This window comes from Diorhabda carinulata, chromosome 12 (assembly GCF_026250575.1).
Source record: "Diorhabda carinulata isolate Delta chromosome 12, icDioCari1.1, whole genome shotgun sequence".
Lineage (NCBI taxonomy): Eukaryota > Metazoa > Arthropoda > Insecta > Coleoptera > Chrysomelidae > Diorhabda > Diorhabda carinulata.
In genome coordinates, this window is record NC_079471.1 from 10,152,041 (window position 1) to 10,174,436 (window position 22,396).

Below are 22,396 nucleotides of genomic sequence, written 5' to 3' on the forward strand. Positions count from 1 at the left end.
AAAGTAAAGTAGTAAAGTATACAAAAATCATCGGTAATTGGTTGGTGATTAAAATTTTTCTTGCACGACAACCGTTCTAACAACCAATAAACCTTCTACAAGATAAATTTTTAGAAAACATTGCTGCCATTGTTTTTTTTTTGTGAAATACTTTTCTATTTCAGTTACAGTCACTCAAAAACAATAAAGTTAATTTGTAGATTTCCCAATCCCTTCAAGAGTTTTATAAATAGTGAAACTTGCAGATTCTTTTCCCTAGTTCTTCGTAACATGAAAAGTTTTTTTTAAATTCCGTTAAAATTAAAGTTGAATCACTGACTAACAATTGTAGAAATTCGTGTACACTCACTCCCCTCTTATGAAACATATCAAACATTAGAGGTCGTGTCAATTTTTCTAAATGGTTTCTTAAAGTTGAACATTTGTGAATTAATTTCGTCATATAAATATATGACCCTTGACTATTATATTTATAATAGTCAAGATCTCGATTCGCGACAGTATATACATATAAATATAGTAATAGTAATTATGATTTTGTTATAATTAATTCAGTAGGTTGAATGAATAAACTTTTTTTATTCCAATCTTTCTTAATAATTCAAAAGCCAGTGATTTGATACATAATCTAAAATGTTACGAAAAACACAACAAATTTGTAAGAAAGAAGATGTAATCATACATTAATTACAGTATTTTCTATGACGACCAATCAGTCAAATACGTCAATAAATAGTTTCCGTTCTACTTGTAAACCATCTAAAAATAGTTCCAAAACAAAATATTTTCGAATAATAGCATTGAAATTGGTTAATTGTTATTTATTTTCATAGATCTTGAGGCGGACTCTGTGTATTACATTATTGTAATTACTTTTCATTACATATAATTTTCATATACAAATTAGAATGATATATTCGTTGAATTATGATGCAGAATTACGATTTACATGCATTGATGAAGTTGTACCAATCCATTTTTAACTAAATCCATATGTAGTTAGTTTCTTTCTTTCACGTAATAGGAAAAAATCTCCTGGGTCGTACTGCGGTAACCTTGCTTAAGTATCATTGGCCTCAATACATGCACAACTGGGCATATATGGAACTTGGTTTCTTGTTCCCCAGTTAAATAATCGAAGTTAATTTCGTAACGATCTAGGTTTTTATTTTAACGAACCACTACATGCATTTTTCTTTCTGAGATTGATAAATTTCGGTTGAATTCAAAGTATACCTTGTTCATTATTTAACTGAAGGACAGTCAAACTAAGTTGCTCCTACTTGTAAAATAAAAAATTAGTTTATAATGGTGTCTGGTCCATTTATTTCTTGATTTCTAAAAAAGTAAGTTTGTAACCTGCTGATTGAGATGATATTTTTTATATGAATGTCCATTGAATATTTTTAGACACTAGATTTACTGATAATTAATTAATGCTATAAAACTATCCCTTTCCATAGGGAAATAATTCTGTACATATATACGAGGGTTATCTGAAAATATTCCAACATTTTTTCAATATTCATTTTTATCTTTCAATATAGCCTCCTCCTAAGTGTATACACTTTTTCCAGCGATGCTCTAACCTTTTTAACTCTTCCAAATACCTAATAGTTGCCGTCTTTTGTCTCTCAAAATATGAGTTTCTTCGACTAATGAAAATCTCTCTCCTGCAAGTGAATTTTTAAAGTTATGAAACAGAAAAAGTCCCTGGGGTTCAGATCTGGTGAATACAGTAGGTGGTCAACCAATTGGAAGTGAATTTTAGCCATAGCTATCACCGAAGTGTGGGAAGGTCGTCACATTTTCACAGTTTCTCCATTTACCTTATCAAGAAATACTCTACTGATATTTTTTTACTTAGTTGAAAATATTCGATTACCATAATCCAAAACGAGCAAACGCGACAACCAAAGCCAGTATATGGCAAATGCTTTCTTTTGATATATCGATAGTTTCTTCTACTAACTTAAATTCGACGCGACGGTCGACTAGTAGCATTTGATGAACTTTTTCAGTAATATCATTGGTTGTTGCAGTTTTTGGGCGTCTCAAACGCTCGGCTTTAGTCAAGCTAATATGACTACGTATGAAATTAGATACTCAAAATTTTACGGTAGTAAATTATATTGCAAAGTCTCTTTCCTCTGCGTCGGCATGTAGCCTTTCAAAAACAAATATTTAATGACTCGATACTCAATCTTTTCCATTTTCACAAAAATATTCACGACGACTCGCCAAACAGAAACCAAGCAATTTTTGTGAGAATGCAAATCATGAGCAAATGTAACTTTTCAGACAACCCTCATACTAAAAGAATCAAAAACTATCGAGAGAAATCAATAAATTTATAAAATATAAAAATATTCATCAATGTTTTTCTTTGTTGAAACCCGAGACCAAAGCTTTGTCTCTCAGTACTCCCAGATGTAAGTTAGTTATGGTCTGCACCATTCTCTTCGACCAATTGCAAACCCAGTGTTAATCTTAGTCAGATATTCCAAGGAAAATAATTTCCTCTTTTTGTGAATCGTTGCTAGGAGTAGCAACTATATCTACAGATCTATCTGTAAAGGACTATAATTTATAAAGGTGAAGTAGTCCACGATTCGCAATGAGCAAAAATTAAGTCTTTCATATTAAAATTTTTTAACGTCTTTTGACCCGGCTCTCAGAAGTAGGTTTTTATTACAATTTTGGCTGACATATTGAATGATATACTGATCCATTTTAGATGAATCAGTGCACTGCAGTTTGGCGAAAGATCTGATGCATTTATCTTCAGTTGTCAGTTCTTCTTTAGATGGATGGCCGAGAGCGTTATCAGGAAGTGATGATTCCAAAAAAGTCATGTTTCATCTGCATTGTACTCCTGTGATAGGTTAAGATTTAAATATTACACCTTTTGCAAAAATATGAAATGAGTCTTTGCTGTTTGCATCATTAGAAAGTTATAACTCTCTTTCGTCGCCACGTAACGGCTTGACGCCAAAGCTCAGGTATGGGATTGCCTAGGGCACCAGTTTTTTATTGTGGTATGCTCCACTTGCTCCGGGCAGTGTCAGTAAAGAAAATAAAATATTCCAGGGGTCAGTATGATGATAACGAACACGCTGAAACCAGTTGAACAGATTTTACTTGCCCTTTTGGATTGGTAACCTAGGTATTTGCTGCTAGTGTTATTTACGAAGCTTTTGAGGTACAGAGTCGTATAAGAAAGCGAAAGAATGGTTAAACACAATTTTAGAGGATCAACCTAATTTATAAAACTAGTTGGGTATCAACATCATGATACAGATGCCACTATTCTTCGATGCCAGAGGTGTTTTGATAGACTGATTTTATCACAAAATGAATATTGTAACTCAACTATAACAGTTTGACATACAGCTAAGGAACTCAAGAAATCTAAGACAATTCTGTGAGGGAATACATGAGTTAGCCCCAGCACAACGTGTTCAAAATGTCTTAGCCAAAACCCATCCGAAAGGAATCGGACTACTTCAAAAGCTAAACGGAGAATAGAGCAACAATAAGCAATAGAGTATAAAAGGACTTCCAAAGACTCATTTTCCCGGTTCATATATCATTAAAAATGCCGAGAACGTACTGAAAAAGAGACAAATGTTCCTAACAGAAGAAGCAAAATTCTGTCACGAAAAATATTTTCATTAAACAGTATCAAGTGGGAGCTTCAAGCACTACAAATCGCCTGGAAAAGACGAAAGTGGAAATCCCTATTCTAAAATGGACCGAGACGATGCTATAACAGCGAATAGTAACGGCAGAAATAAACGGAAACTCTTTCAAGGATACAAACGGCCCTAAACATATAAAAAACTGTGGTGATAAAGAGCATCGATCGATCGTCGCTAGTAAGACAACATTAATTTCATTTACAAAGAAAAGGCAAATATAGGCGCACCATCCTTAATGGAACTCAACGGGTACTTTCCAATGTAGTAACTATCTTGGGGTCATCGTGGATAAAACACTTACTTGGAACAATCATCTAGACAAGATAATCTCAAAAGCCACCTCGGCTATATGGACTTGTCGCAAGATTATTGGCAAGACATATGAACTCAAGCCTAAGAATACTAGTTATACCAATCACTCACCATATTATGCGCAGCCCTTGTTCGTTGGTTGAAAACTGAACAAACATCAGCTCAGAAAAAACTTGACAAGATTCAAAGGCTGAGCTATCTAACCACAATCTTAGAGGCGCTGCTAAACCTGCTTTCCCTTCAAAAAGAGGCATTCAGTGGCGCCCACAGACTAATACAGACAGAAAAATTGGAGCCAGGAAATATTGACAGATAATCTAAGAATTATAGAACTGATAAAGCTAGATAGGAATGAGCGCATTGTAGATTTCCAATGTTTTTGAAGGTGCAAATACACTAGTAAAATATGAGTGGTGTTGGGCGGACATAGAAAATATTTTGCATTTGTTCACTTAGCATTAAGGACGTATGCGATTTATGCTCATCTACCAGCAGAAGCATGGGTCTTTCAATGTTATTTTCCACTATCAATTTGTGAAACTCGTTGGTGATGTATTCAAAGAATACTTCTTCTCTCATCCAAACCACTACAGTTTTTGGTGGTCTAATGTATGGAAATAAAATACAAGGTGGGCACATATCTTCATTCGCATTAAATATTAGTAACGTTTTCTTTTTCGTTATTTGGTTCTATTTGGTATATGTTTTTGAATCATCTTAGGCCTAAAACTATTGTCCCCATTGAAAATTCTTTTCAGATCACTCAAAATATCTTTTTGCTGTATACTGTCCAAATAGTCATCTAATTATTTTAAGCACAAACTCAATTAACTTTTCTGTGACTTGAGTTCTAGCTTTATTAATGCCATACGTATTTTTAAGTGAGATTTCTTTATTTCTGGCTAAAACTTTTTCAAACTATCGGCGATCATCTTTAAATTTATTTTTAAACCATTGGTCTCTCATTACTTTCTGAACAGTATCCAACAACTTCTATTTTTTCACTGGATATCCACATTTGGAATGTTAAGAAAGCCTTTTTTCACCAACTACTCCTAGCGCAGGTTCTGGGCCCGGATTCTTTACTCCATCTGATCTGCGCCCACTGATTTCTTCTTCTCTCTAAGTTCATTCAATGCTTTTCTTAAATATTTTTCTGTAGTATGTTCTTTTTTCAATAGATCCTTTGAGTCGCAGTGTATAACAGGACCCATACATACTTACATACATTTTCTTTTTTCCTTCTTCTTTCTTATCTCCGAAGAACTAATCTTAGATAGAAAAATATAGGAATTAAAGAAATTACTCATTTAATTCAAAGTAGAATAGGTATTAAACTTGTAGTCATAGTAAAAATTTACCTACAATATATTTTGTATTAGAAAATACAAACAAATTAAGTTTAGGGAATAAATTGAAAAAATGGACGCGGTTTGCTTTTGTTATTATTCCTTGTAGGTATAGTTTGCGTCAATTACGGACGAAAAGTGCAAGTTTTTTATAAATTTGGTGTAGTAATTCGCGTTCACCACTTTTCAACTATTTTTAACTGTTAACTATAGAAAAAATAAGCTAAGTTATCAATGACTAGAAACAGCTTTGTATCCAAAATACCCATAAAACGATAAAAGACTTCAAAGCACCCCTGCCCACTATCTTTGCCCCTTAATCCCGCGCATCCGAGCTTTCTTTTTGAAAAGCCGTCACTATTTTTCCTACACAGAATTGATTGGGTACACGGAACTTTTGTCTATGTTTGCGTGCCTCTTTTATATTGAGGTATTGGCGCTAATGAGTTTATTGGTGTGTTAGTATACGGAATTTCAAGAGTTTCCAAAGGGAGATCCGTAAAATGGATGGGAATTGGGCGATGGACGCGAACAGGCGAAGTGATCCTAATAAAAGATTGACTGAATTAGGAAAAAGAAAATTACATTTTTTTAATACTAGTTCTCATTGACGTTCATAATTATCACAAACATACATATAGATACAAAATGTTGGAATTTGAATGCAAATGTTTATGATAAATTTTTTCGTGTTGTTGTTGAGTACAGTTACATGTTGTACAATAATTATTTTTCTGTAACTAATTTGTGTTAACTATTAAATATTATCGAAGTAATTAATTTATATTTACCAACTATTTAAGTAACAAAGTTCCTAGATTAGATATTTATCAATATTTACATTGTAATAAAGTGTGAAGAATTTATTAATTAATATAAAGAGTATGTGGTTGATTATAAAAATTTCTTTGAACATTTCCACAGATTTTGAGAGTATTTAGAATCATTTAAAACAATTTGTGGTAATACTTGGCTTTACTAATGGATGAAGCAAAGAAAAAAGTAAAGATTTACGTATATTAGGCTTGCCAATCGTCCTTTAAGCAGCGTCCTGGGTTTTTAAAAATTGAAGTACAAATTTGAATCTTACTCAAAAAGACGACAGCTTAAACGCCTTGTGCTGGATGTTGCTGAATTTGCCTATTGGGTTAAGGTCCGGGCTACGTGCAGGCCAATTCACGGTGGTTATCTCGACCTCTTCTAAGTACTGCAGAACCACTCTAGCAGCGTGTGGACAGAGTTGTGACCGATTTGAGGCATATATGGCACTACATGGGGTTCTAGGATATTGGTTATGTACCTGTTAGCATTTAGTCATCCATCATTCACTGGTACTAACTCCGTGCGACCCTCCCCAAACCATGATAGAGCCACCACCAAAGCTTTCAATTCGACAAAAATTAACTGTATATACTAGTACACGTCTATCTGATGAATACAGATAAAATCTTGATTCATCCGTGAATAAAATATTGGACCAATCTTAAATATTCCAATTTGCGTGTTCTCGAGCAAATTCCAATCTTTCTACTCGATAATCTCTGGTAAGACACTAGCTGGCACTCTGGCTCGTATACCTGATTCTCTCAGCCTATTTCGAACTGTTTGTAGGCTTATTCGGACATAACGAGCAGCCAACAAATCTGTTTGCACGATAATGATCATCCACACGCTGCTAGAGTGGTTCGGCAGTATTAGAAGAGGTCGAGATACCCACCCTGAATTGGCCTGCACGTAGCCCGGACCTTAATCCAATAGAGCATGTCTGGGACCATCTAGGATGGCAAATTCAGCGACACCCGGCACCAATAAGAACACTAGATGATCTTTAAAATGTTCTTTTCAACTTCTGGCAAAAAATGCCGCAAGGATACGTCCAGAACCTGTTTAGAAGCCTTCCAAGACGAATGGAAGCTGCAATTAGAGCTAGGGGCGGCAACACACGCTATTAGAAATCAAACTTTTTGTCCGTAGATTAAACTGATATAAAATAAATGTTGCAAAAGGCTTATATATTGGTGTTTTAATTGGTAATAATAATAAAATTCGAAAAACAGGCAACACATATAAAATATTTAAAAAATAATGAGTGATGCGATAATTTTTGTGGGGTGTATATATTATATTGAACATTTGATATCAATTTCGATTGGTTAGCAGATTGGTGTAGTTACCTACATTGACTTACCTGTTCACATTTGCTTGCCAGGTAGCCATATACACAAATGAGTAGGCAATCTTACCTAGGCATATTCTGTGTGTTAAAAACTATTATATTATAGCTTAGATAAAAAACATTCAGTTATCGAAAGAATGGAGGTGATGGAAAAAATTGATTAGAATTAATTAAATTAAAAGCACTTTTTGATGGGCAAGTTATCAGATCGGTAAAGATCGATCTCTCACGGTCTCCCCTACTACTAGTTTGATTTATAAACCAATTTAAAACCTAGTCTGTTAATAATTCCTCCCAACCCCTATGTATAAACAAGATTGAAATGTACTAAAGCACATTTTTCAAGTTTTCATTTTGATTTTGGAAAAACATAGTTTCACATAGAGATTACTTAAATCTTTGACGTTCAATTAGCCTATTTACAATTCTCTTATCATAATCGTTTAGTACAGCTACATCCTCAATAAAAATCCTTCCATTGTATTTATGGATATTAAGTGGAAAGTGAAATAAACGATGCACAAGGAAATAGAATGTGGATACAATGGAAAGAAACAGACGGGATTTACCTGCACGTAGCGGTGTTTTTTTTTAATGCATCAAATTCTAGCCTATTACTATTTATTTTCCATATCATAAGCAACCTTGACTATAGATTGACATTTTGAATTCCATGAGTTCCATAATGAACTCTTTTACGGTTTCTTTTTTCGTATTGAATATAGTGGAAATATCATCCACACACCTGAGAAAATAATGAAACTCTTGACTAATTTGCTTTTCAAAATAACTAATGATTAGTAATTAATAGCAATTACCCATAGCTGTTCTTTCGTCTTGTTTGTAAAATTCGATATTGTACTTGAAACAGTTTTGCTCCATACATAATGGATAAACTCTCCCGTTTGATGAATAGGTTTTCAAACTCCTCCGTAAACCATCTGGAAATATTATAACTGGGTGTACAAATTGTTGAAACAATAGGCCTCCTCAGGTTTGTGAATTTTGGAAAGGTAATAGAGCTTTGAAAATGTTGTGTTACTTACGAATAACTTGAATGTATCGGTAACAAAATTTATTTACAATTTTTAAATGTTCTTTTACAATTGTAATCATTTTATTCAGCGGATTCTATGAGATTATGGTGTATGCTCCTGTTTCCATTAAGCTGTCCACTCTCTCGAAATAGTCCTTTTTGTGCATTATAACAACCTTGTTTCCTTCATGTGCTTTCAAATCAAAAAAAATTTTCCTCCTCAAACTCCTGACACTATTGAAATCTTTTTTGTTGACTATAGATTTTCATCCTTAATAGATATGAGTCAAGGTAGGTACTGAATGGTACTTTCATTATATCCAATCAATTCGACAAAATCGGCATTGCCATAAACAGCAAAACCCAAACTCTTATTCAACAAGCTCTTCTCTTTTCAGTCAAAAGTCTGAAAAGAAATGGTTTTAACAATGTTGATAAGCTTCAAAGAAATTGTCTTGGGTTGTGGTTTCAATTTCTTCAATTTCTTGCTTAAAACAGAAACCTTCTTCTTAAAGTCAATGACCATGAACATCTTTCCCTGTAACTCACTGTAATTAGTTTTCCAATTCTAAATTGGTTAATATATGTGTTAATTTCTAATAAAGCAGTATGCCTCTATTTCAAAGATACTTCGTTTACTGTAGAGATATTTGATTTCTAGATCTAAACATTTCTTTCTGGCAAACTCACGAACTCTGTTTGAAGCTGTACCTAATATTCGTTTCTGATATATGGCCGACGGCTATTCTTAGTTGCCCACCTGGTATATTATTTAGCTCCAATGCCTAAAGAAACTTGGTTTTTTAAATTGTTAACGTGTGAATTAATAAACATATTTTTGAATTATGAAAATATGTGTTTTTGCAAAAACTTTATAAATATCTCCTAAACTATGAGAAAAAAATAATTGCTTATTAGTACAGTGAATGAAGGTAAAAACCAACTATTAGTTCCGATTTTGGTAAAACTCCATCGATTTGCATGAAAATTTTTAATTGTGTTACTTGCGCTTTTTGTATTTTAGGAGAGAAAACCACCCCTTTTGTTGAAAATTTGTAAATATTCAAGCATTCTGGCGTGAGCAATCTCGATTATATAAAATAAATATTTTTTATCATCTATATGCACGATTTATGATTTCAATTGATTTTCAAATACTTTTAGCAGCCTCCCCTTAAAGCGAAAATAAAGAAAAAACTATTTTTTGTATTTCTGAAATATGAAATCATATATTAACATTGCACAAACAGTTTGTTTTATGTTTATGACATAATGTTTGGTTGACTATGTGATTTCAATACCTTAATACAGAATCATTTGAAAAATTGGTTTCAAGAAACTTCATTTGAATGATACATTACCAAATTGAAATCTTATTAACTGAGTATTATAGTGATTATTTATTTATTGCAAAGTTTTCCATCCTTCAAAACTACCATTTGTTATGAAAATAATGGAAAATGTTTTTCATTAGCTTTAATAGCTTAAATTATTCAGAATCTTTCTTATTAGTTTTAATAAACTATTCATAACTTTGTTAATATTATTTTTTCCACATTCTCCAGACCACCATTTTTGCGCGAATATAAAAATCATAACTTAATATGCTAGAAACGTTTTTTCATTGCTTCAATTCATTAATTAGGAGGAGAATGTATTTAAATAAATATTAAAATTTATTTAAATGTCTATTTTGGCAATTTTCACCACTATATGATCCGCAGACTGCATTGCAAAATAACCGCAGATGTTCAGAATTCCTTTCACTTTTTCTATATTCAAAATATACATACACACATGTATATTCTGTGAGCACGTTCTTATCGACACATCTACTTACTATCAATCTTTTTTCTTATATATGTGTACAAAATCTGCTCCAAAAAATTTTCCACAACAAATTGGTTTTTTTCATAATTACTCCATTTTTATGATATCAGGTTCATCCAAAAACCATTTGAAAGATAATTTAATAGCTTTAAGATTAAATTTAATCTTTTTTAAGATGATATGTTAAAAGGCCTCGGTTATTTGGTTTTCGAAGTCAAATATAGGCTTTACACGATTCGATTTCGGTTATTTTTATCCCACTATTTTGATCTCATATCAATTTTACGTAGGTATATCGAGTATTTTTGTCGTTAGTATCAAAAGATAGAACATTTATGAAAATTTTCATTATAACTTGCTTAATTTTTATGCTATGAACTTACTTGATAGGGATTTCTGGGTACTGAAAAATCTTTTTTCAAAATATTTCATAAAATTTACCTTATGTTTACTCCTTATTTAACCTTGAATACTTGTCGAAAAAATATACATTCAGTTAATAATCAATAAAATCAATATTTTCATCTAACGTCAATTCAAATATTGCTTTTTGAAACTGATACATTTAATATTTTTTAAAAGATATAAATACCGCAATTCTTAATTAATTAATACCCAGACGATGTATACATAAATATTTAAAAGCTCGGAAATATATTTGAGTTAGTACACTTTGGTGTTTCATTTTGCCACTACGAAAACTCTCATTTAATCACCTGTACCTCACTTTAAATTTGTATGAAAAGGTTTTCTAAGGAAGGGTGTTGCAGATATTAATATATTCTCACGCCGCTTATGTGCTAAAAAAACACCAGTGAAGACAAGTTATTAAAAGGTTATAGAAAATACAGTCCACGATATTTAAATATTATTATTTTATCACGAAGAAGGGACCATTACACAACAAAAAATTTATTCATTTTTTTATTAGTTTCAATTTTGGTGATGACAACTTTTCTATTAAAAATTTTTGAATTAATTTTGAAAAACCGCTTTCAAACTTGCAATTTTTGAAGAAATTTTCATCTCTAATAACTCAAAAAGTATTCGTTTATTTCGATAAATTTATGGGAGAAATTTGGATTATAATTGATCCCACTATCGATTCATGGGGTGTCCCGTCTTTTATGTCTATATAACGATAAATCTAGAAAACTGAAATCAACTTTAAAAAATGATAATTTATATATATTGGAGCTCAGCAACATACTTAGTGCAGTTACATATATTTTCCCTATATCACCACACACTTTTCAGAACGTCTGACTAAAGTTTTTATGCCACTATAAAAATTTGATGCCTCTTTAATGTGAAAATGTTCGTAGATCGCCTGTTTAATTTCATCGTTACTTTTAAATATTATACCCCTTAACTCGGCCTTGCATAAACAAAATAGTCAGACGGGGTCAGATCCGGGCTATATAGTAGGTGTTTTATCTATGCAAGCTACATTTGTGTACATTAGACTTGGAAAGCGAAATAGTGTGGACTGGAGCATTGTTATGAAGCAAGCGCACACCTCGGCTGATTTTGCCGCACCTTTTGCGGATAATTTTTTGACGCAATTGCATTAGTAACTCAGAGTTATATGCTGTATTTAGGGTTGTATTTGATTCCTTAAAGTATATCAAAAGGATATCCTAGGAGTCTCAAAATATTAGTGCTATCACTTTTTTGGTGTCTTTCATGACCTTTGCTTTTTTTTTGGCACGGACTCTCTTTTCCGATGCCACTCCATAGAATCTTTCGATATAATTGATTGGCTTACCCTTTTTTGGTTCCCCCGGAACCAAAGCTCGGAGCTCTAAAAATAGCTAATGACATTCTACTCGACGCTGCTTTTGCAGTATTTTAGAACACTTGTTTTGGAAATGTCGGTATGTGCTGCAATTTCTGTTTTTAGGCGCCGGTCACTTTTCTGCCCTTAATATAATGTTTTCTAGAGTAGATTATCATCCCCAGAGACATGACTTAGTAACCATGAACAGCTTCCATTCTGTTTTTAATTCTTGTTGGTGTTAATCTTTCTTTAGTCCAAAATTTTATAACAGCCCGAAACTCAATTTGTGAAATTTTTCGAAACAACTTGACTGAGTTGTTGTTCCAGCTCTACTATAATTAAATGGATTGAAACAGCAAGTTGAAACTTGGTGTAAAACTTGTTGGCCCAATGATATCGCAATTTTTTGCAATTACCAAAACTTGGAGAAACTAGCTGCAATTTTGTCTACATATTCTGGATCGGGATTATACCGATCACGGTAATAAATTAAGAAATAGCAGAAAAAGAATATTTTCTTGTATTTGTCTGCTTGGTTTTATACGAATCTCCACTTCACACATTGATAAATAAGCGAAAAATGTAGTTTTGGTAGTTTCTTCGTAGTAACTATAAAGTCATCTGTTTTTTAGGAAAAACATGGTTTAACGAAATGAACATGAAAATCTCCTTTAAACATAGTTTTACACTACACTCACAATTTCACTGACCTACTTTTCGATAACCAACTTATCATCTTCAGAAATTGAAGGTAAACATTTTACGCGCGTCAGACAGTGTAATTATGAGTTTTGGTGTAATGGTAGTGTAAACAGGGTGTTTTGTAGTTGAATGTCCTTGTTTCTCCTTCAAACTCGTACCTCGTTTTCTGTATTAAACAAGTTGCGCACAAGCCCATTACTGTAGGCAGAAATTGATGCATTGTATCTTATTCTGGAATCGTTTTAACATTTCAAGGTTTAAATTACTAGTTGTACCTCAAAGCTGGGTTTCGTAGACTCATACCAGTTTTAATGCAGCTTCTTTGCCGGATTTTGTTTGGAATGCTCTTCAATTAATCATTAGTACTGTTTTAATTTCAACTCTAAATGCTTCGTTCAGCAAATTTGTGGGTTCTTCATCTTAACCTTCGATTTAAGTGGATTCCAAGGTATTTGACTTTATTCTTCTGTACGTAGGATTCATTCTTGAACAGAACCGTTTGACAAGAATCTTCTTTTATGGCACATTTTCCATTCCATTCACCATGTCTTGAACTAATTTGTTCAATTCATTTTGGTGTAATTGGAGATATCTAGATGATATATTTGAATTTTATTCTGATGCGAGCAGTGTGTAGGGAACCAAGAACACTACCTTATGGAATATCTAATTTTATTGAGTGTAGTATTCGCGTATTCTATTTGATAATCTACTAGAAATTCTTTAAATTACAAGGCAGGTCTTTGTGTCACACCTTATAGAAGGTGTGATTTTATTCTATTATTGGATAAGTCTCTTAACTAGTAGCGTTGGGTGGTTTTTGTATGATTGTGATTTAAGAAAAAAAACAATATATATTAATAATTTTGGTCAACATGATAATTATAATGAATAATTTTTTTTATCCAAAGAATAGGGAAATGCGTACGCGTCCATCAGTAACCATACCAGACCGAGCGGTGTATGGAGCTGTATTACACTTGAAACCCTCCCTCTTTAAGCTAAACCTCTTTGAGGTTCCCATCTTTGACCCGCATCAGCATTCCACAGAATAGCTATTCTTTGCTTGATTTGCGTTTGCTCTGTTCTGTGATCTCTTCAGCTGTTAGTGCACGTGATTGGATCATCGACCAAACTATTCTTTCCTTTGTCAGTAAAATTCCTTCTCCGTACTCCTACGATATCTCAATTCTCTTCTTTCACGATCATAATCCCTACGATATTCTTGGGTGTGAACCTGCAATGACTGCATATGAAGAATTTGTGTTCTGGTTTGTCCATGGTTTATCCGCAAAGGAAATAAGTGCGGCTCTCTACTTTTCCTTGTTTGAATAGGTAGGAATGAAAGCAATTGTGTCCAGTTGGATCAATTATTAGTTCACCACCCCGTGATTTTTCTCTATCTTGACATATGGTAAGAGGCGCGCAGTCCATCTACGTCGTTGATCAATATCATACCACTGCTGCCATTTTTTCGTGGTTACGACTCTTTCTTCATTCACGATTATGGCTTTGTTGATGATTTCATTAGTTGTTACGTTATTCTCTTGTATATTCTTCTGCGTTCGAGTGCTATTAGATCTACTGGGATGGTTCCCACAATAGCTATTCTTTTGCGCTAGATCTGTATCTGCGTAGTCATATTTTCACATTTCTGCGCCGTACAGAAGAATTTTTGATTGCCATTAACAGTGTTCTTTTGGTGGCAGTCGGACCGCCGATATTTGTCATTAGTCGGCTTAGCCATTATGTGATTGTTAATGCTTTCTCTACTCCTTTTCTTATATGTTCTCCAAAACTTATTTTTAAGTCTAATGTGAATCCTAAATATTTTATGGATACTTTCGTATTGATGAAGAGCTCTTCGATTTTTATCGTTTGAATATTGTCAAACTTTGCCTTCTGTGTCCTGACCAAGAAGATCATATCGTTTTATCCGCCGCTAGAGATTGCCCATGGTCATTGAGCCATCTTTTCAGAATCCGTATGGCACTGAATAGCTTTTTTTGGATTTGTTCTTTGTCTCTTCTAGTGATGACGATAAATGTGTCATCGGCATACCCTACAAGGTAGCCTCCGTCGGGTAGCTCTAGTCTGATAGGAGGATTTTCTTCATCCCTCATGTTATAAGTAGTATTTCCTATGGTACATGCACTTGTAATGTTCTGTATGGTATAGCTATTTTTGTTAATTACTTCCAGAATGATCCTTCCTCGTTCTCAATATTCATTTATGTTGTCGTCTATGCAACCTTCGACAACTACGGTTGTTTTCTAATCCCCTAGTTCTTTCACAACTGTGTTGTCACAACCGCTCACACAATTTTTTGTCGATAATTGACGAAATGCTATGATCGCGATGGAACAATCATCCTCATAAGTTATTTTATACTAATAATTTTGAGGTTTACCTTCAATTTTGGTCTCTATTTAATTCTTCGATTAAAATAGTCCAACAGTTATTCATTCAAAGATATGTAGAAAAGTCGAAGAAAAAAACTGGAGGAATTAATTCGTTTACCTAAAATTTATATTATAACGTAGGTATAATGATTCAAAATCATATACGCACTTCGAGTGTACTGTACCGCTTACTGTCCCCCTAACATAACTTTTATCGCTTAGAAAAATGCTATTCACTACAAGAATCATGGTTAGCGGTAGAGAGTCATTCACATTCGTAAATACAGTAACCGTGTTTAAATAAACGTTGGTGTTCGGATGATAAATAAAATGATAACGACAATAGCGTATTTAGTGTATTCGGATGCGACGTGAGTGCTGGGTAAAGAATTATTATTTTTATTATCCGGTGACGGTTTTTATTAACTTTTGATGTTGTACGTAATGACCTCCAATATAAATTGTGCTGTGTATTAAAAAAATGTGGTTATAAATAGTTTATGGATATATCTAGTGTTGTTTAACGTGAGGTGGGGAAATGTAAAGGTCAGTTTTTTAATGTTATCTGTACGTAATTCGAGATAGACAGAAACGAGATCATTACCATCGTAAATTCACTCTTGTTACAATAATTTCAAAAATTACACAATCATTTTTTTCTCCCTATTTTATAATGGTTGTTTTGTGAGACGGGTTCTTGGAAGCAGTACTCGTATACAACAAACCCAAACAATTTGATTAGTCAGTTTTCAAGAATTTAAAAAATAAAGATCAGAATATAGTGTACAACGAAAAATACTCTAAATTCATTAGGAGGCAGTACAACCAGTGATATACGTCAAATATTATCAAGAAGGATGAATTTTTTACAGTCACCCCTTAAAATATTTGGATTGTGAAAATAACTATGTCATTAATTTTGGTTTTAAATAATGAAAACACGAGGAATATCACTGCAGTATTCTCGACCGATTACACTATTTTACACAGTTTTTATACCGCAGCAAAAAATAATTATTAGCCAGAAAGAATGATAACAATTTTTGTTAAGTCTGTTTTTAGATTTCTAAAAAAATTTGTTGAACTTACTACGAACAATAACAAAATAATTGAAATGAAAAAACTTGACCTTTTAAAAGTTTTTTTTGGGGCCGTTTCTCTTATTATAGACCAATAATAATCCCTTAACGTATTTTCATCTCTAAATTCCTTCATTTTTCAAAAATTTTTAAATCTTCATAAAAAACACTCCCCCTTGTTCATCACTCATAGTTTCTGAATTGTCAGGAAAAAATTCAAATCCGATTGCAAGAAGTAAATCTTTAATTCTCAATTTCCAACATCTCGCAAATCTAGGGTATATGTTATGTTTTGATATTCAACCAAATTTTCTCTCCTTATTTCTCAAGATTCTTTTTCTATTCTTCCTTTAACTTTACAAGCGTCGGATTGAAATGACGGTTCTTGTTTCTCTTATCACATTTTCCAGGCTGAACTTCCGAAAAACGTCAATGAAATTTTACAGGTGACGTCGATATTTTTGAAATTCTCGCGAGGTCGAAAATCGTCGTCAATTCGTGCGCAGGTAAGTTGGTGCTGAAATTTTGCTCATTCATTGATTTAGTGGTAAATAAAACATTGCAAGATTAAAACATTTTTTATGGTTTGGTTTTTTGAGTTAAAATTAAAAGGAATACTTCCAAAAATGTAAGTAGTTATTAAATAATCCAATGTTTCGTCAATTGATGATTAATTTTTTATTTTTAGATTCTCATATTATTCACAAAGAACATCATCCCAGACACAGACCCTTCCAAAAAGATGGAACATTTTTAAAATAGCAACAATTATGCCAACAGAGGCTGAAGCAAAAATTTGGGCCATTATTAATAATCTTGTGTGAGTCAATAGATGGTGCAGAAAGTACAACCAGTTTGCTAAATGGTATGATAATGGTACCGTTTTTGGCTACTTCAAATGTTTCGGAAAAATCAAGGGCAGATTGTTCGACCATAATGGTTCAGCGGCAGAAGATTACATACTAACATCCGTCAAAGAATAATCATCACCTATTGTTTTTCACAAGGATTTTCATTTGAACAGATGGTAAAAGAGGCCTCAATCTTGGAAACAACGACGTCTTCAACTATGCCCGTGAAGTTTGTATGGCCAGTTTAGACCGAGCATATGAAGATGAAGGCCAAATTGTGGAGATGGTTGCATCGTTGAAATAGACGAATATAAAATCGGACGAAGAAAATACAATAGAGGGCGCATGGTCGAGGGTTATTGGATATTAGGAAGGATCGAGCGTGGCGGCGACGGCTACCGATTGGAAATATGTCCTGATAATTCTAGAAGTGCCAAAATATTAATGGAGCTGATAAAGAAGCATGTCAAAGTCGGGACTATCATTTATACTGACCGCTGGAAAGGATATTTGGCGCTAGAACGTGAAGACTACCAGCACTTTACAGTCAACCATCAAGAGCACTTTGTGGACCCTGAAACAGGGCCTACACCCAAAATATTGATTCCAGCTGAAGGCACATGAGAATAAGAATATCGAGGGGGGAATCAGAAGTAACTTGGACCTGCATTTTTGTGAATTTCTCTGGAGGCGGCGAGTCCGGCGAAAAAATGTGGATCCATTCGAGGCAATCATTGTAGATAAAAAATTTTTGTATTCTGGACAGAATGATCGACCTCCAATGGAAGAGGATGAGGAAAGTGACTAAATTTTTGTGGAATAAAATTGCTTTTCATTTATTTCTATTGTTTTTATTGCTCTTTCCGGATCGGGAAATACGTCGTTGCTATCGATTCGGTCAGGTTAGGTTAGGTTTTCCGCGCATGCGCACGATCCCAAATATATTTTCTTAGTCCTTAATCGATTGTAACAATTCCCTATCATTTTTACCTTCCAATTCTTCTTGGCGTTTTTCGGAAGTTTATCCCATTTTTCATTGTTTCCTGCTTTCCTTCAATTGATTTTGTTCTTTCTCAATCCCTTTCTGCCTTATTTGGTCTATGCATTTTATTCTCGGTTACTTCTTCTTCCATCACTTTTCTTGTTTGTCTGATTCTATCTTGTAAATGTGTCCATATCAATTTAAGTGTTTCCTATTTATTTTACTTGTATCTAGTTTTTGTTTTATGTGTGATATTCTTCATTCTCCTTTCTCAATAACCATTTTTCATATTGAATATGTTATTATAATATATCCTATGATTTATCTATTATGGATTATTATTTTCACACTCATATTTATATCTTCTATGGTCTTATTTTCTGTATAGTCATGTTTTAAAACTGACGCCCATGGTCCAAAAAGATTACTATAGAATAGCGATCAAACTTACAAAAGATAATGAGAATTCGTAAAGTACAGAATTGAACAAATTTTTTATCCAGAAATTTAAAAAAAAATGATGTTGATACTTCATTGAATTGTCTCCTCTTATTACTTGCCTCACATCTTTGAGACATAACTTAAATAAGGTTTCTAATTGCATCATGATCCGTATTTATGCCAGCCTGAACGAAACCTCAATTAGGATTCTAAGTAGATACAGAAAGTCACGAACCTATATCGTTCCATAAGTTCTCATTGCGGACCAAATTAAAGCTGCAATTTATATTTTCTTGAGAAAATATGTACATTTCTAGCCACGTACGGTAGTACATTACCTTGTAATAATATACTGTTCGGTAGTAAGCAGAAACTACATTGAACCTAGCTCTCGATCCAAGCAATCTCAGTGTGGGGGAAGAGGCTTTATGTTAGTTACCTTCGAAGTAGTGAGATGAAGCTAACGTATGACTTGGCGTTAGGCTGAATACCCGATGAAGATATCGCTGGAGTCAATCAGCGATTGAAAAGAAGATTGATGAGGTCAATTGTCGTATTGTTGGAGTTCTAAGAGGGGAATTATCTGGTACTAGGAGTACAACAGATTAGAAATGGATGAGTCCTGTTCGTTCATTTTGGGACTTCTAAAGAAGAAGAATGTAGAAAAATATCAATATTCTACATGGAAAGCTATGGAAAATTTTAAATAAAACTCTTGGTTACTGTTAATAAATCGTTAAAACCCCGTATCATACCAGTATTCTTCGAACCAGCGAAAAATTTGAAGAATTAACAAATATACGGGGTACTTTATTTGGAGAGCAAACTATTATTTTCTTGTGCTTCATAAAATATGCTCGCTCCTAAACCACCAAATTTCTACTAAAAACTTTCTGCCTATAGGCAAAAATAACGGTTGTATGGATTTTTGTATTTCACAATGAATAAATTTGTATACTTACGTTTTCCGTTTGGATGCCAATCAAGTTACCAGATGAAGTAAATGATACTGTTCACTATAATTATAAATTGCTGTATTTTCCTACAACACATTCCTATACATGAACTGTATCGATGGAGTAACCGCTTGAAACTGAGATTGTAATTTTAAGTGAGTAAAAAATAATTTTATTAACAAATGCCTCGTAAACTCTATAGCCAACCCCTTGGTACCACACTATAAATTTCTTTGAATAACCATTTCTAACTATTGCTGGTGACAAATGCCTCGCTCGAAACTTAATTTCTTCAAGTCCTATACTATTACCACAGATTAAATTCTACAGATATATCACTGTTATGATTTCTCTCGAAACGCCGCCGTTGTCTCACTACCCGGCCATGAAATTAAATTCCACAGCTGGTTTTAATCGATAATCGGATGCGTTCGTTTTGCTATACCAACTTTTAAATCAGTTACTTTTTGCATCGTGCATCTTGCAAGAATTGTAGTGATTTATTAAGCATTTTTATTTATTTATATGGGTATTTCATAAAGCATGTACATTAAATACAATGAAATTTTACTTTTATCATGATTATCATCATGGTTACCTTTATTTCCATAAATATTATCATCACCGTCATGATTCCTGTCATTATTTTGATTGTGATCCTCATTATCACAATAATTATCGTTATACTTATCAATTTCATCAAACTCTACTTCATCAAGTTCTACCATAACAAAGTGGTTCAATTTTATTGTCATTAACATTGATCTAGTAAAAAATTCATGCAGTATGGTTGAAATTGAATTGAATCAGATCATTTAACGGTTTTCATATAATATTCTGTTAACAGACGATGACGTAAATTGATTTTGAAACACCATAAAGTTTACAAGTGTCTTGTTGAACTTGTTGATTTCTTAATATATATACATACATACTAAGCTATATAGTATATTCAGAATTGTAGCCCCTCAGATTGAGCTCTTTTAACCCTCTATTTTTGTAGGTTATCAGCCCACATTTTATCACTACTCAATCACAGCTTAAAACATGTTTTTAAAGCAAAGATTATTCTGCATTTCTTTCTGTCCTGCATCTGTTCCAGTCGCGTACTTCTAGACTTTGCATATCTTGTACAATCTGATCTTCTCATCTATTTTTTTGGTCTTTATCCTTATTTTCTATTTGTTTTTTTTTTCTTGATATATAGCACATTTGGAATATCGATGTTAATAATTCTAATTGTGAAGTTATCCACGGATCTCTACTACGAATATTTTTTTACAAAGTAAACTGAGCTTTTGCGAAAAAAAAATTATAGAGAAGATGTATAATGACATTATAATAGGCTACATAATTTGACTACAAAAAATTGAAGATTAAGTGGATGAAAAATTTTTAAACATGCGTTTTTCTACATATTTCACGATTCTGAACCAAAGACCCATAAAATAAGAAAAAATATTCAACTATTACAAAGTTCACTTAATTAGAAAACAATGAACCAAAAATTTTGATGTAAATATTTTTTATAACATCAAAAAAATTCATGAAGTTTACGTTTGAGCACTGACGCGCAGCGTTCGTTTGGATATCGAAGCCCCAAAATTTATCCAAATTCAATATTGCTAAGAACACTTAATGAGAAACAAATAAACATAGAAATGTGATGTAAGTATTTTTTATAACGTCAAAAAAAATCATCTCATTAAGTGTCTTTTATAGATAAAAAAAATTTGATGAAATTTTGGAGCCTCGATATCAAAACTAACGATGCGCATCAGTACTCAAACGTAAACTTTCTGATTTTTTTTGACATACTACTAATTACTAATTTTTTCCGTATTTATCTACACACTATACAATACACTTAACTTATAATAATTTGCTTATAAATATCACTTAAACAATTTCTGCGAATACTTTCACTAATTCCTTGTTTTCGCTACGACTATATATACTAACATAAACTTATTTATATACCACAAATAGAATTATACAATGTTCTAGATTCTAGAACAAAGAGAGGCAAAAGAAATAAATAAATAGACTTTCCTAGAAATTATTTAAAAGAAATACTGTAAATAAACCGCCCGCTCATCAAAGGCGCTTCCGCCATTTTTAAAAAATGTGAATTTTTAAAATTCCACAGTAGCTAGACAGGGCCGGCCTAAGGAATCATTTTGCGAAGTTGTTCGTAATAATATAATAAAAAATCATTTAAGGCTTCTTCATATTTAATTTTCTTAGAAGCTTCATAAAAATCGTTAGGCGTTTTTGTGCAGATCTTGATATTGAATAATATTATCATTTTCATTGAGAATTTGCCTTTTGCATTCATTAATGGAAGGAATAAAATTGTATTACAATCTTTTGATAATATTAATACTGCTAATTTGTTAAATGTTTGAGGAACTGGCGGGCCTAAATAATATAAGTGAATGCCTTCAGTTACATCTACATTAACTTGAGTTGGTCATAAGTGATCAGTAAAGGTTACTTCTCAGGTAGCTATTATCATCTTAAGATTGGGGCAGATTTTGTCTCAGGAAATAAACATGAGACTTTTCTCTTCACTCAAAATGATTACAGCTTATTAAGCCTTGCTATATGAATAGTAATACAGTGCAACGTCGATATTTCGAAATTAAAGAGGAATGTAAAAACTTTGATATATTGAGGTCTTCGATATATCAAGGTTCGATATTGTCGGCACCATGCTAAAATTACGAATGTGAAAATTGGCACTTTTCAGAAGAGAATAATGAATGAAAAGAAAAAAATAACGTTTTTTTTTTACTA

General features: G+C 32.8%; 1 protein-coding gene across 3 annotated transcripts in view; it reads left to right on the forward strand.

Annotated features, from left to right (window-relative positions):
- LOC130900180 (uncharacterized) overlaps window positions 1–22,396 on the forward strand; it is a 265,111-nt gene that overhangs the window by 3,922 nt on the left and 238,793 nt on the right. Inside the window, exon 1 of one of the 3 annotated variants that reach the window (XM_057810625.1) lies at window positions 15,568–15,834. The exons of the other annotated variants lie outside the window; for them this stretch is intronic. The gene's annotated coding sequence lies outside the window, so the exon portion shown is untranslated. Of the gene's footprint in view, window positions 1–15,567; window positions 15,835–22,396 lie in introns of those variants that run through there. 3 annotated transcript variants of the gene reach the window in all.